Here is a 14,968-nt window from a genome sequence, read left to right as displayed (position 1 = left end):
GCCTCACATCCTTTAAGTGTGAAGAGCCACGACCAGAACAATAAGGTAAATTACTTATTTGGCTTTCCTGCCCTCTCACTGGGATGTGATACGGGACATTGAGATAATCTGAGAGAAGATAATGTGAGTTATGAGGTGAAAAGTCACTATAGAAATCTGGATTTTAGCCTCTAGTGCAGCACAGACATGTCTGCTTCTTATGACATAGAAAAGTGAGGACCCGGAGTGGAGCATTCATTCATTCATTTAACCAGTATTTACAGACAGACATTCGGGCACTGTGCTTGGCAATGGGGCTACATTAATGAAGAAGATATGGTTGCTGCTCTCAAGGAATTTAAGAAATAAGTTATAGGGAGGTTTTTATTCAGATTCGCTTAGTATTTACAGACTGCCATGCCAGGCAGCTTTCCCTTGGATTTTCCTATTTCATCTTCCCAAAAGACAGCAGGGCAGGTACTGTAATTCCCTGTTCTGTAGAAGAACACTTCTAAAAAAGCGGCTTTTTCAGGTGGTGCCACTTGTAAGTGACAGAGCTAGGAGTTGAGTACAGACCTAGGACATCAAATCCAAAACGGAGCCAGAGACACTTGCATGAACATTCTAGAATGCTACATTGGGCAAGGGCCAATGGTGTTTGATGAAAATGTATTTTAATATAAAACTCTCTGAATGGGAGAAAAAACGCTTTCAGTGAAATTAGTGCTTTGAAACATAAAGATCCCTAGAGATTTCCTGTGAAGAAAATTCTGAGAGTAAGGAGTTTTTTTCAGATTGGACCCCGGAATACCTCTGAAGGGCATATCAATTTTCTCCTAAAATGAAAGTGACATTATATCTCGTAATTTGCTTTGATTGGTACATAAAGAAAATCTACTTCAAATTGCAGAACCCCCAACTCTGTCACCAAGGATGAGTAGCAACGGTTCTGGGCTCTTTGGGTAAATTGCGGAGATACTGCTTCTACAGGTTTAAGGGGACTTGAGCTGATTAAACTGGTTGTCAACAGCCGTTAGACCAAACACAGCACGCAGAGAGGCCATTTCTGAGCAGGACACAGGCAGGGCCCCTATCACTAAGGAGCAAGATTTTCTCTACATTTCTGTCGTCACTCGAGAAGGAGGTACAAAGGAATCCTGGCCAGATCTCTGCTTCAGCATACAAAAGCTGGGACCTGCTTTTGCTGTGATGAGTGTTACTAACAATCCTGGTAGTTACTGTTTTTAACCAATTATTTTAAAACATAAACTACAGGCAGGCTTGTCCTTATTTATGATGGTTGCAAAACATGATCAACTAGCAAGAAAAGAAAGGGGCGGGGTGTGGAGTAGAGAGCCGCAAATACTACTTGACTTAGTCAATAAATATCAATTATTTACTATCGTACCAGTGACTTCTATTGCTTCTTCTTCAGTCTCCAGCTAGTGTAGTTCTCTTCCTTATTGACCCTTAGGCATCCCACCAACACTTTCTGATGTACTGGGCTGTTTTAGTGCACCTGAGAAATTTCATTTGAGATATTGTATAAGGAAAGAGGAAGAGAAATAGATATCCATCACAAAAATTAAAGATTATGCAAGTTAGAGACTTGGGGGAGAGGCATTCCACCATGGGTCCTGAGTGTCCCTGCATACTCTTGTTGGTATGACAAGAGTACAAGGTCCTGACCCAGCCTTTTCCTGGGCCATTTCTTAGGGAGTGTGTCTTAGTTATATAGTGTTGCTATAACAAGTAACACAACTGGATGGCTTTAACAAAGAGAATTTTATTCTCTCACAGTTTAGGAGGCTAGAAGTCCAAATTCAGGGTGCCAGCTCCAGGGGAAGGCTTTCTCTTTCTGTCAACTCTGAGGGAAGGTCCCTGTCATTAATCTTCCCCTGGTCTAGGAGCTTCTCAACCAGGTACCCCAGGTCCAAAGGATGCACTCCGCTCCTGGCTCTTCTTGCATGGTGACAACGAGGTCCCTCTCCTCTCTGCTCAATTCTCTCTTTTATATCTCAAAAGAGATTGATTCAAGATACAACCTAATCCTGTAGATTGAGTCCTGCCTCATTAACATAACTGCCTCTAATCCTGCGCCATTAACATCATAGAAGTTAGGATTTACAACACATATGATAACCACATCAGATGGTGGACAATCACACAGTACTGGGAATCATGGCCTAGCCAAGTTGACACACATTTTGGAGGGACACAATGCAATCCATAACAGTGTGTTTGCAGTAAATAACTTTAAGGGATAAGATAATGCTTCCCCCTGGACAAAAAGTAAGCTTGCTTCTGCTTGCTATGAAAGCAATAGATTACCCAAGCTCAGTGTTTATCTCCTGTAGTGCAACCCAGTGTGTGTGCAGGCATCTATCTGAGCCCTCCACATTAACCCTGTGGGACTTGGGGTTAACAGATACAAACCAGCACGAAGCTCATGCTGCTGGTAAATCTTAATAGTCTTTGATCCAGTCATCTCATGTCTTCTGCCAACATTCATGGAACAGTAGCAGGCTAACTTGTCAGCTTGTAAGTAGCGTAAAGGAGCCCCTGGGTGGTGTGAATTGTTAACACACCTGGTGGCTAACCAAAAGGTTAGAGTTTCCCGTCCACCCAGAGGAACTTCAGAAGAAAGTCCTGGTGATCTGCTTCTGAAAAATTAGCCATTGAAAACCCTATGGAGCACAGGTCTACTCTAATACATGTGGGGTTGTCATGAGTTGTAATCCACTGAACTGCAACTTTTTTTTTAAGTACCGTAAAACACCAGATCTTGATAAACCCTGACAGAATAACTCTCCCAAGTTGATTATTTTTAGCACAAATGTTACCAGGGAAACAGAAAACTATGAGGATTATGCTTATGTGTTGAAATTAAAAAAATCCATTAGCAGCCTAGCATTTTAGAGCCTTGCTAGCAACTCCTGTGCATTGTTTTATAAAACGTTAGTCATTGCCGTAACTCTGACTCCTATGCCCTTTAAATAATGACCTTATATCTTATTGAAACAGAATCCCCTTTATGCTTCCAGGTCCCTAATGATTAGTCGTGACTGTAAAGGCAGATTATTTTATAAAATTTCAGTGGAACATGTACCCAGCTGAAATGATTGATAATGGTAGATTAGTGTATAGAAGATCACAGAATCACAAACCATAAAAGCTGGAATGGAGTGGCTCATAGATAACTCACTCGGGAAACATGCTTTGAGAACCTATGCCAGGCATGATGCTAAGAGCTAGAGGGTTGGACACAATCAAACCCTCAAAGGTTGACTGTTAAATAAGAAGAATGATACACTAGAACTCAGTGGTAGTGTTACAAGCAGCCCTGGTGGCACAATGGTCAAGTGTTTGGCTGTCGGTGGTTTGAACTCACCAGCTGCTCTGTGGTAGAAAGATATGGCAGTCGGCTTCTGGCTGTTCTACTCTGTTCTAGAGGGTCAACTATAAGTCAGAACTGACTTGATGGCAACGGGTTTTTTTTTTGTTTGTTTGTTTTGTTTTTGTTTTGGTATTATTTGGTAAAGTCCTCAATTTTATGATGTTAGAGAAGCGGAATAATGCTATGTCAAGCCCTCATTTTAAGGAAATGGGGCCTATAGTAAAGTGACTCATCTCCCACAATCTTATGGATAATTTTACTAATTTTTGGATGCCCTACAGTATCTGGCTTATAATAGAAATGAAACTTATCAATGAGTAAATGAGTAAAGAATTGAATGAACAAATATAGGTTGAGCCAGAATTAGAACCCAGGTTTCTTCTTCCTCAAACCAACGCTTGTTGCGCTGTCAATAAATAAGGATTTTCCAAACCAGTCATCAGCATACCAACATTGCAATTTTTGCCACATCTTTCCACCACCTGTACTATCATTTAATTAAAATCTTTTTTTGAACTTAGCTTTATTCTAAGCATTACATCTGTGAATTGAAGGTTATGCGTCTTCTTCATAATTTTCTATTACATTAAAATAAATATATAACTATTTTTAAAAGCTCATCATGTACATCCAGAGGTATAAGCACCAATCTTGGGGAAAATACTAGTTTAGTCCAGAGAAAAATATGCATCAAGACTGCATAGAGTCATTCATACTTATTTTCATTTTTGTCATAAAGTTAAAAGCATGACTCCATAGAGACCCTGAATTCCTCCTCAATTCTTGTTTGAGAAACCCATCAAAAATACACTAGCAATTTCTTACCTTTCCATCTATATATTGAACAAATGAATGAAAATGACTCTGATTAAATTAGCCAACTATTGATTATGATCTTAAGACTATTATCTTATAATCTTAAGAAAAGTGTACGATAACAACTTTAATTTACCACATAGTAGTATGGTATAGTATTAACTCTAGTTTTGAAAACAAGTTTCAACGAGTGGGATACATTCTTTACTCACCAAATTCAGGACAGTGCTCATTCTCCAATGAATTCAATAACCTTTCAAGAGAAAAAAAAATAAGTAAAAAAAGAAAACATGAGTTCTTATTTAGGAATGAGATGAAAGAAATTTTGCAAATTAATGAGCTTAAAGTATCAGAGAACACACCTGGTTACACTTGAAAGTTATCAAAATGCCTACATTTAACATATTTCACTTTAAAATATCCACAGAATGTTTAGAACTCTCTAATTACTTAAGACAAGATTGAAGTTTTTATATGTACGATGAGTATGTCAGACTGGAACATCAAAATGATCTGGAAAGTTTTCAATTTTTTACTCATCATTTCTTCCCCATGTAATACATTACTTTGTAACAGTATTTTTCAATTTGGAGATCTCTCATTCTCTATGAAAAAAAAATAATTTTGTGCTTTTATTTCAATTGTTGTATCCAATCATTAATATGTGCATATTATGAATCACATGGATGATCATCTTACAAATATTTCTATGCAATTACAGTGGTTTCATTTTGAATATGAATGTTTATCTGATTCAGAAGAAGGGAATGTTTCGTGGCTGTCTTAGGCTGGGTTCTCTATAGGAGACAAACCAGTTAAGTGTATGTATGTAGATATATATGGAGAGATTTATCTCAAGGAAATGCTTTGTGTGGTTGTGAAGGCTGGCAAGTCCCAAATCCATGGGTCAGGAGTCAGGCTGGAGGCTTCTCCTGACTCACATGGCTACAGGGGCTGATGAACCCAAAGCTGGCAGGTCAAGCAGAAGATTGCTGGCTCACGGGGTTGTAGGGGCAAATCCTAAGACCTGCAGGTCAGGCGGAAGGCTGCTGGCTCAGGTCCAATGAACTGGAGGGTAGAGGATGACAACTCAGATGCAGGATCCAGAGCAAAAGCCGGTGAGCTTTGCCAGAAAATCCATATATATTGTATGCAGGCCACACCCCTGAGAAAACTCCCCTTAAAATTGATTGGCTGATCACATCAGAGCACATCATGGAGGTGATTACATTATATTACTTACAGAAAAACAATCAGTCCAATGTTGGCTAAACCACTGCCTTAGTTATCTAGTGCTGCTATAACAGAAAGTGGATGGCTTTAACAAACAGAAATTTATTCTCTCACAGTTTAGGAGGCTAGGAGTCTGAATTCGGGGTACCAGCTCCCAGGGAAGGCTTTCTCTCTCTGTCGGTTCTGGGGGAGGGTCCTTGTCATCAATCTTCCCCTGGTCTAGCAGCTTTTCAGCACAGGGACCCCAGGTCCAAAGGACATGCTCTGCTCCTGGCACTTCTTTCTTGGTGGTATGAGGTCCCTCTCTCTCTGCTTGCTTCTCTCTCCTTTTATCTCTTGTAAGATAAGAGGTGATGCAGGCCACACCCCAGGGAAAACCCCCTTACATCGGATAAGGGCTGTGACCTGAGTAAAGGTGTTGCATCCCACTCTAATCCTCTTTAACATAACCTAATCTTGCCTCATTAACCACAGGCAGAGATTAGGATTTACAACACATAAGAAAATTACATCAGATCACAAAATGGAGGCTAATAACGCAATACTAGAAATCATAGCCTAACCAAGGTGACACACATTTTTGGGGGATACAATTCAATCCATAATAACCACTGAGAATCAAAATCTAATCAAGTTGACATATAACATTAACCATCATATTTCACCCCTTGCCAACCTGGCACCTGCACACATCTCCTTAAACTATACATAATCTCTAAATAAAGATAATTATAAAGTCATACTTGGTACCTAACATTATACGACTAACACGCACACAACCAAAAACACACTAGCCTGTTTACATCTTATATTTTATAAGTAATGGGATAAGGGAGAGAAGAAAACAAAAATATTTGCTATATATATAATCACACACACATACACATATTATAAAACAAGGGAAAATACTTTTAACAATTACAGTCCTTGTTTCTGCAACTGATCACATGGTCATAGCAGGTATTTAGCACTACCTTCTTCCACCACCCATTCAGTATTCCCTTTGCCCTCAGCAAACACCTCAGCTGGTTGTGGTTCTTTGCCTGCTGGGATGACCCAAACCTTCATTCTTGAAGGGTCTGGGCCATAAGTAGTCATGTTGGAATTGGGTTGCTGTAGTTTTTCATTGACTTTGATCACAGGGCACGGTAGTACTAAGAGACACCCTAAGGGGTCTCCTGCATTTCAGACATACTCTTCTTTACCTCCTGTCTTAGTAATCTAGTACTGCTCTAACAGAAATACCACAAATGGATGGCTTTAACAAAGAGAAGTTTATTTCCTTACAGAAAAGTAGGCTGAAAGTCTAAATTCAGGGTGTCAGTTCCAGGGGAAGGCTTTCTCTCTCTGTCGGCCTTCTCATCAATCTTACCCCAGACTAGGAGCTTCTCTGCACAGGAATCTTGGGTTCAAAGGACATGGTCTGCTCCTGGCACTGCTTTCTTGGTGGTGTGAGGTCCCTAACTCTCTGCTTGCTTCCCTTTCCTTTTATCTCTTGTAACATAAAAGGTGGTGCAACCCACACCCCAGAGAAACTCCCTTTACATTGGATCAGGGATGTGACCTTAGTAACGGTGGTGTTATAATCTCACCCTAATCCTCTTTAACATAAAATTACAATCACAAAATGGAGGACAACCACAAAATACTGGGAATCATGGCCTAGTCAAATTGATACATATATTTTTTGGAGGACATAATTCAATCCATGACACCTCCCTTAGGTAATATCAATCCAATTTCCTCTTGGTAATCAGGATCAATCACACCAGCCAATATGGTAACTCCCTTCTTTGCCTGTTGATCCAGAGTCATAAGAAGCCCATAGTGGCCAGGAGGCATTCTTAGCTTCCAGTTCAATGGAATCAGTGATATGTCTCCAGGTAGGAGCATTCCTCCCTTTGGAACTAAGCTCTCTAGACTGCAGAGCATAGGGTCATGGGGACAGAAAGCAAAATTTTGCAAGTGGATCACTAGGGATAATAATGAATGGTGCCACTCCCATTTCCACCCCTTGATTGCTGGACCCATGAATCCTGGCTATGGGAGAAACAGCACCATATATTGGATGCTGGTTTAGAACATATACAGCCTCCTGGAGAAAATTGCCCCAAGCCTGCAAGACATTGTCACCTAGCTGGTGCTGTAATTGTGTGTTTAGAAGGGATTCCATCGTTCTATCAAGCCAGCTGCTTCAAGATGATGGGGAACATGGTAAGACCAGTGAATTCCATGAGCATGGGTCAATTGAAACACTTCATTTACTGTGAAGTGAGTCCCATGATCCAAGGCAATGCTGTGTGCAAAAACATGATGGTAGGTAAGGCATTCTGTAAGTCCATGGATGGTAAATTTGGCATAAGCACTGTGTGCAGGGAAGGCAAATCCATATACAGAGTAAGTGTCTATCCCAGTAAGAACAAAACACTGCCCTTTCCATGATGGAAGCAGTCCAATGTAATCAATCTGCCACCAGGTTGCTGGCTGATCACTGCAAGGGATGGTGCCATATTGGGGACTCAGTGTTGGTCTCTGCTGCTCACAGATTGGGCACTCAGCAGTGGCTGTAGCCAAGTTGGCCTTGGTGATTGGAAATCCATGTTGCTGTGTCCATGTATAACCTCCATCCCTGCCACCACGGCCACTTTGTTTCCGAGCCTGTTGGGCAATGATGGGAGTGGCTGGGAAAATTAGGATGAGTGGTTTCCACAGAATGCACCATCCTATCCCCTTGATTGTTAAAATCCTCCTCTGCATTCACATGAGACACAAATACCTTCACTTCTTTGGACCATTCAGAGAGTTCTATCCACATACCTCTTCCCCATACCTCCTTGTCACCAATTTTCCAATTATGTTCCTTACAAGTCCCTGACCACCCAATCAAGCCAATGGCTGCAGCCCATGAATCAGTATACAATCACATCTGGCCATTTTTCCTTTCAAGCAAAGTGAACAACCAAGTGCACTGTTCGAAGTTCTGCCCATTGGGAGAATTTCCTTTCACCACTATCCTTCAGGGAGGTCCCAGAAAGGGGCTATGGTGCTGCTCCTGTCCACTATTAAGTGGTGCCTATATATCTTGTAGAACCATCTGTACACTGGGCATGAGTTTTCTCTTCCTCCATCAACTGATCTTAAGGAACACTCCATGAGGTCTTAGGTACAGACTGGGACAGAGAAGGTAATGTGACAAATTGGCACCATGGACATTTGAGCCACACCCTCATGTAACTTACTTGTGTCTTCACGTCCTGCTTGAGCCCAATCTCGTATATACCACTTCCATTTAATGATGAAGTGCTGCTGTGTACGTCTGACTTCATGACTCTGTGGGTCAGACAACACCCAGTTCATGATAGGCAGCTCAAGCTGCATGGTGACTTGGTGGCCCATGGTTAAGTGATCAGTCTCTACTACGGCCCAGTAACAAGCCAAACACTGTTTCTCAAAATGAGAGAAATTATTTCCAGAGGATGACAGAGCTTTGCTCCAAAATTCTAAGGGTCTGAGCTGTGCTTCACCAGTAGGGGCCTGCCAAAGACTCCAAACAGCATCTCTATCTGCCACTGACACTTCAAGAACCATTGGATCAGCCAGATCAAGTGGCAGAGTGGCTTGCATGGTAGCCTGAACTAGTTGCAGAGCCTTCCCTTGTTCTGGTCCCTACTCAAAACTAGCAGCTTTTCAAGTCACTTGATAAATAGGCTGGAGTAGCACACCCAAATGAGGAATATGTTGCCTCCAAAAGCCAAAGAGGCCCATCAGGTGTTGTGCTTCCTTTGTAGTTATAGAAGGGACCAGATGTAACTAATTATTCTTCACTTTAGAAGGAATATCTCAACATGCCCCATACCACTGGACTCCTAGAAATTTCACTGGGGTGGAAAGGGCCTGAATTTTAGTCAGATTAATTTCCCACCCTGTAGTACACAAATGTCTTAACAGTAAGTCTAGAGTCATTGATACTTCTTCCTTACTATGTCCAATCAGTATAATGCATCAATGTAATAGACCAGTGTGATGTCTGTGGAAGTGAAAGGTGATCAAGGTCCCTTGGACTAAATTATGACATAGGGCTGGAGAGGTGATATACTTTGAGGTAGGATAGTGAAGGTGTATTGCTGGCCATGCCAGTTGAAGGCAAACTGTTTCTGGTGTTTCTTCAAAACCAGAATAGAGAAAAAGGCATTAGCCAGATTAATAGCTGCATACCAGGTACCAGGAGATGTATTAATTTTCTCAAGCAATGAAACCACATCTGGAACAGCAGCTGCAATTGGAGTCACCACCTGGTTAAGTTTATGATAATCCACTGTTATTCTCCAAGATTCATTTGTTTTTTTTTTTTGTTTTTTTTTTTGCACAGGGCAAATAGGTGAATTGAATGGAGATGTGGGGGGTATCACCACTCTGCATTCTTCAAATCCTTGATACCATCACTACCATCGAGTCAATTATGACTCATAGTGACCCTACAGGACAGAGTAGAACTGCCCCATAGGGTTTCCAAGGCTGTTATCTTTATGGAAGCAGACTGCCACATCTTTCTCCCATGGAGTGGCTGGTGGGTTCAGACCACTGACATTTAGGTTAGCAGCTGAGTGCTTTAACTGGGAACCACCAGGGTTCCTTCAAGTCCTTGATGGTGGCAGTAATCTCTGCAATCTCTCCGGGAAGATGGTGTTGCTTTGGTTTTCTATTTTCCTAGGTAGGGGTAGTTCTAATGGCTTCTGCTTGGCTTTTCCTACAATAATAGTCCTTACTCTACATTTCAGGGATTCAGTGTGGAGGTTCTTCCATTTGTTGTATCTATTCCAAGTATGCATTCTGGAACTGTGGAAATCACTACAGGATGGGCTCAGGGATTCACTAGACCCACTTCGAGACAGACCGAAGCTAAGACTCCATTAATAATCTGACCTCAATAGGCCCCTATTGTGACTGGTGGGCCACAGTGATGTTTTGGGTCTTCTGGAATTAGCGTCAGTTTAGAGTTAGTAATCCCCAAAAAGTCTGATTCATTTCATAAAAGGCCATAGATCCCTTTGGAGAAGGCTGGGTGAAAGATTAACAGTAAAATTTTTTGGCTGTGTAGTCGGGTTCTTCCTCAAGTAGATGTGCCTTCCCTCCATTCAAGGGGTTATGGATTTATAAACTGGCTAAGGTCTGGGAATTGACTGAGGGGCTGCAACTCTCTATTATGGCAATTCGAGTTAGACTGCCTTTCACTTGACCTAGAATTCTCCCGCTTGTACATATTAATATTTAGTAGATTTCCCATCTATTTCATTCCTAGGGACACCTTGACTAAGTAGCCAATGCCATAAGTCCATTCGAGTCAGACTATTCTGATTACTGTTTTGACTCCACTGTCCATTAGGTAACCACACCCATCTCATCTTTGTTGATTGACTGCAGCCACTTGGGCCCTACCACCACAGGGTGCAATCAGCCCCATTGTAGTTAGATGTCTTAATACAGTTAGGGCAGTGCCCACTGTCAAATCTGAGTTACATAAAATAGCAATCACAGCAGTATTCAGGGATGCTGGCGATCCCTTCACAAATTTGTTCCTCGTCGTGGTAAAAGATGTGTCCTCTGGGCACTCTATGTGTGGGTCTGTGGGTTTAACCTGATAGATCCACTCTAACATGCCAATTTCCCTAAGCCTTTGGATACCTTTTTCTACAGTATACCAAGGCAAGTCTGGCACTTCAACTTGATTTAGTGTAGGCCATCATGTAATCCATGCTTCAGTGAACCAACCAAATAAACTACATGTATTAGATCCTTTTCTAACTTCTCAAGCTAAAACACTGAATGAAGAATCTGTTCTTAGTGGGCCCATATCAATAAACTCAGACTGATCCAACTTTATGTTCCTTATACCATTATCCCACACCCTTAGTAGCCATTCCCACACCTACTCCCCAGATTTCTGTTTGCATATATTAGAAAAATCAAGAGGTTCTTTTGGAGTGTAATGTACTTCCTCCTGGGTCACACTTTATACTTCACTATTTGGGGCTCACTGGGCCTTAAGTCTAGTTATAGGTCTAGAAGCAAAAAACAGGTGGTGGTGATGGGTCCTGGGGACATTTAGCAAAGTCTTGTATGGCATGTGCCTCAGGTGATGCCTCAGAAAACACCCAGGAGCTGCCCCAGGTAATATCACAGACAAAGACTCTTCAGGCACAGCTGGGTTAATCTCCTTAGATGGGGTGGAAGGGATAATGGTTTTACTTGGGAGGATGGCTTAGCAGAAAATGATAAAGTAATCTGTTCAGATGGGAGTTAAGAAGGCTGGTTTTATCAGCAGGAGTAATTCCATGGAATTTAGGGGCTCAGTGTCCCAGATTCCTGATAATCTGGCCAAAAGTTATCCTGGTACATAGCACTGTTGCTGGAAGGTTTTATAATAATTCATGTAGGAAAAAGTGATAGGAGAATGGCTCCCAGTATAGGCATATTGAACTCTGGCCGTCAGCAACCTGTTCATTTTGTGAGTGAAAATGCAGTTTCACCAAAACATCACCATTTTCACATTAAATTGATGCTGCTAATTTAAACGTTATTAATTTTTGTAGGTTATCCGGCTGTTTTCTCATTGTTAAGTTGGGAACGACATTCATTGGCAGCTTTCTGCATCCTGAGACTAAGTGGGTGTTACTTGGCACACTACATTAAAAGATCACTCTTGTTACTGTGTGGAGAATAGCCTGGAGCGGGTAGTGGCAGGGAGAGGAGTCAGAAAACTATTTCAGTAACCCAGATCCCAAAGAGAATAGTGGCTTGGACCAGAGTGTATGGAGTGGAGATGGTGAGTGATTGTCAAATTTTGGATATACTTTCCAGCATCAGCAGGGCTTACTGTTGAATTGGATGCGGTATATGAGAGAAAGAAGAGTCAAGGATTATGCCAAGGTGTTTGGTCTAAGCAACTGGAAAGATAGGGTTGCCATTTACTGAGATAAAGAAGATTGTGAGAAAAGCAGGTTTGGGGTATGTGTATGGAATAATAAGTTTGTTTTTTTAAATCATTGTGTTTGGCATGCCTAGGAGAGACACAAGTGGGATGTTGAGGAGGCAGTTAGCTATACTAGTCTAGGGCCTAAGTGGAAGATCCATGTTGGAGATATAAATGATAGAGGTGACAGCATATACATGGTGATTAATGCCATTCAATGATTGGATAAGGTTACATAGTGAGTATGAATAGAGAAGAGGTCTGTGGACTCAGCCCTTCCATTCTCTGACATATAAATATTATGCAGTTAAGGAGAAAAGGAGACTAGAAAGGAGCAGCAGTGCTGGAGGAGTATCTACATGAATCCAATTCTTCGACTTGGAAGGAAATAAAAAGCAGGAAATGGTAAATTAATTTGCCTTTCAATTCTTTCATAATAATTTTCTAGGACACTGATTGTCAGTGCAAATAAATAAAGGCATATATTCCTTAGACAAAAGTACAATAAAATTAGAAATAAATAACAAGCAAAAAGCACCTAAACAAGTAAAAACTTGACTTTGATAGTGCCATGACCAAAAAGAAATTTTTGGGGTCAGTTCTCAGTCCTGATCTTACTTAACAGATCAACAGTATTTGACACAGTTGAGCTTTTCATCATAATTTATCTTTTCTATGGCCAATGAACAAAGTTATTGTACCAATTTACACTCCCAATAGCAACAATAGTTCTGCTTCCCCACATCCTTACCAACACTTATTCTGTATCAGACACATTTATTGTATACTTACAGGCGCCTTCTTTCCCAGTTTCCTGTTTGTTGATCCTTGTGTCAATACCACGTGTTTTAAGAGTTGCTTTTAATAGTTTCTCTTGGTTTTTGGTGTTCTGCAGTTTCACCACGATGTGTCTACATATGGAAATCTTCACATTAATCTTGCTCAACAATAAGTGCTTCTTGAATCTGAGGATTTAAATATTCCACCAGTCCTGGAAAATTCTTTGAACCCTGCGCAATTCTCTCTGGTTTCTCTTTTTGGCATTTCTGTTAGACTAATGTTAGACTTTTCTTATTTTCCATTTATTTATCTCCTGCATCGCATTCTAGCAAATTTCCTCAAGCTGTGCATTGCAGTTCCAGCCAAACATACAGCTCTCAGACACTGAATGGAAGAGTTTTCTTTTTTCAGTGTAGCCCTTAAAAGGATTAAGGCTATATGCCAGCAAATTGTGACAGAAGTAAAATGTAAAGAAACAGGTAGACATAAGGCTAACCCCTACAGCTGAGAATGTACGTGCCAAAATCAAAACACGTATCTCTGCTGGTGTCACAACAAGCAGGATGCTGCTACGTGCCAAGTGCTAGATATCTATGAACAGTGTCAAGCAAGACCACATTTTCATCCCAAAACCTGGCATATAGCATTTGTACTGAAGGTTTGACCTTGAGCAAGAAATTTATTTTTCTCTAAGCTTCAGTTTCTTTCTTGGGTTGCTGTGAGGGTCAAATGGGATGAGGTGAGCAAAAGCACTATACCAAAGTGCTATTGAGGTATTTTCTCAATTCTAAAATATCATTGTCAGGCGCACTATATAGATTTAATAATAGTTTGAGGGAGGAAGGGAGAACATTCCACTAGACGTACACTTTATGAGCATTCCGATTTGGGAAATAAAAAAAAGGGAAAGTCTGCTTTTAGAATTGAGGAACAAAAATACTGTGTTGGCTTTCTTTCTCTCTTCAGTCCACTAATGCCCTTTTCTTAAATTTGAATGATTTTTCCCTCGCCTAGCGTTTGGCTATACCGACCTCCTTCCTGACAACAGCCAGGATTATGCGTTCGCAATTTCTTACCCCAATTTTCAAACTCCGGCTGAGACTAAACAGCTGCCTCGCCTGGACTGGCTTTCACACGCTGAACTTCGCCTCCGTACCTTCATTGGCTATTGCTCTTCTAGGACACGCCCACTCTTTCCCCGCCCACAAATACCTCAATCCTGATTGGATGACAGTGTCCTTTCTGTTACGGCAAAAGATAGATCGGGTGTTTTGAGAGAGGAGGGTTGGGGCGCCAGTCGGCTAGTGCGCAGGCGTACATTCCGAGTGAGGATTGGCTGGCAGTTGGCCGGGTCGAGGCGGGACTTTTCTCTTAGCGCACGCTCCGTGGGCGGAGGAGGCGGAGCTGCCGGTGTCAGTTGGTCCAAGTGTCCGGGCCTGAGGCATCCTCCCAATCCCTCCTCCTCCGGGCGCCTCTTACGGCAGGTAAGGGCTGCCCCGGGCTAGGGCGACTGGAATTGCGGTCTCGGTGCCGGCGAGGGCCGGAGGGCGGGGCGGGCGGGACGCGGGCGGGCGGTGCACGAGGGCCGGGAGAGCGGCCTTGGGCTGGGCAGTGGGTGGGTGGGCGGCGAGGCCTGGCTGCCTGCAGATGCCCTCGGCCACCTTCCTTTTCTCATCTCCTAGTTGTCGGCCCCAGGGGTTCATGTGGGGCGGGACTGCCCTGGCCTCAGACGCAGACACCCTGCCGCCTTCTCCCGCTGTCTTGGGGGAGGCCGCTGCCCAAGCCCCCCGCCC

The 14,968-nt window shown here is 42.1% G+C and overlaps 1 long non-coding RNA gene across 1 annotated transcript; it reads right to left on the bottom strand.

The window, feature by feature from the left end:
• Window positions 1-1,260: 1,260 nt before the first annotated feature.
• LOC111822200 (uncharacterized) lies at window positions 1,261-14,594 on the bottom strand. Its single transcript, XR_002825468.1, has 4 exons — window positions 14,252-14,594; window positions 13,188-13,306; window positions 4,405-4,445; window positions 1,261-1,498 (listed from the first exon to the last, which is right to left on the bottom strand). It is a non-coding gene; the product is annotated as an uncharacterized LOC111822200 (long non-coding RNA).
• Between the last annotated feature and the right edge of the window lie 374 nt (window positions 14,595-14,968).

This window comes from Trichechus manatus, unplaced genomic scaffold (genome assembly GCF_000243295.1).
Source record: "Trichechus manatus latirostris isolate Lorelei unplaced genomic scaffold, TriManLat1.0 scaffold00139, whole genome shotgun sequence".
Taxonomy (NCBI): domain Eukaryota; kingdom Metazoa; phylum Chordata; class Mammalia; order Sirenia; family Trichechidae; genus Trichechus; species Trichechus manatus.
The sequence above is the reverse complement of the archived record's forward strand: the minus strand, read 5'-3'. Positions and strand labels throughout refer to the sequence as shown.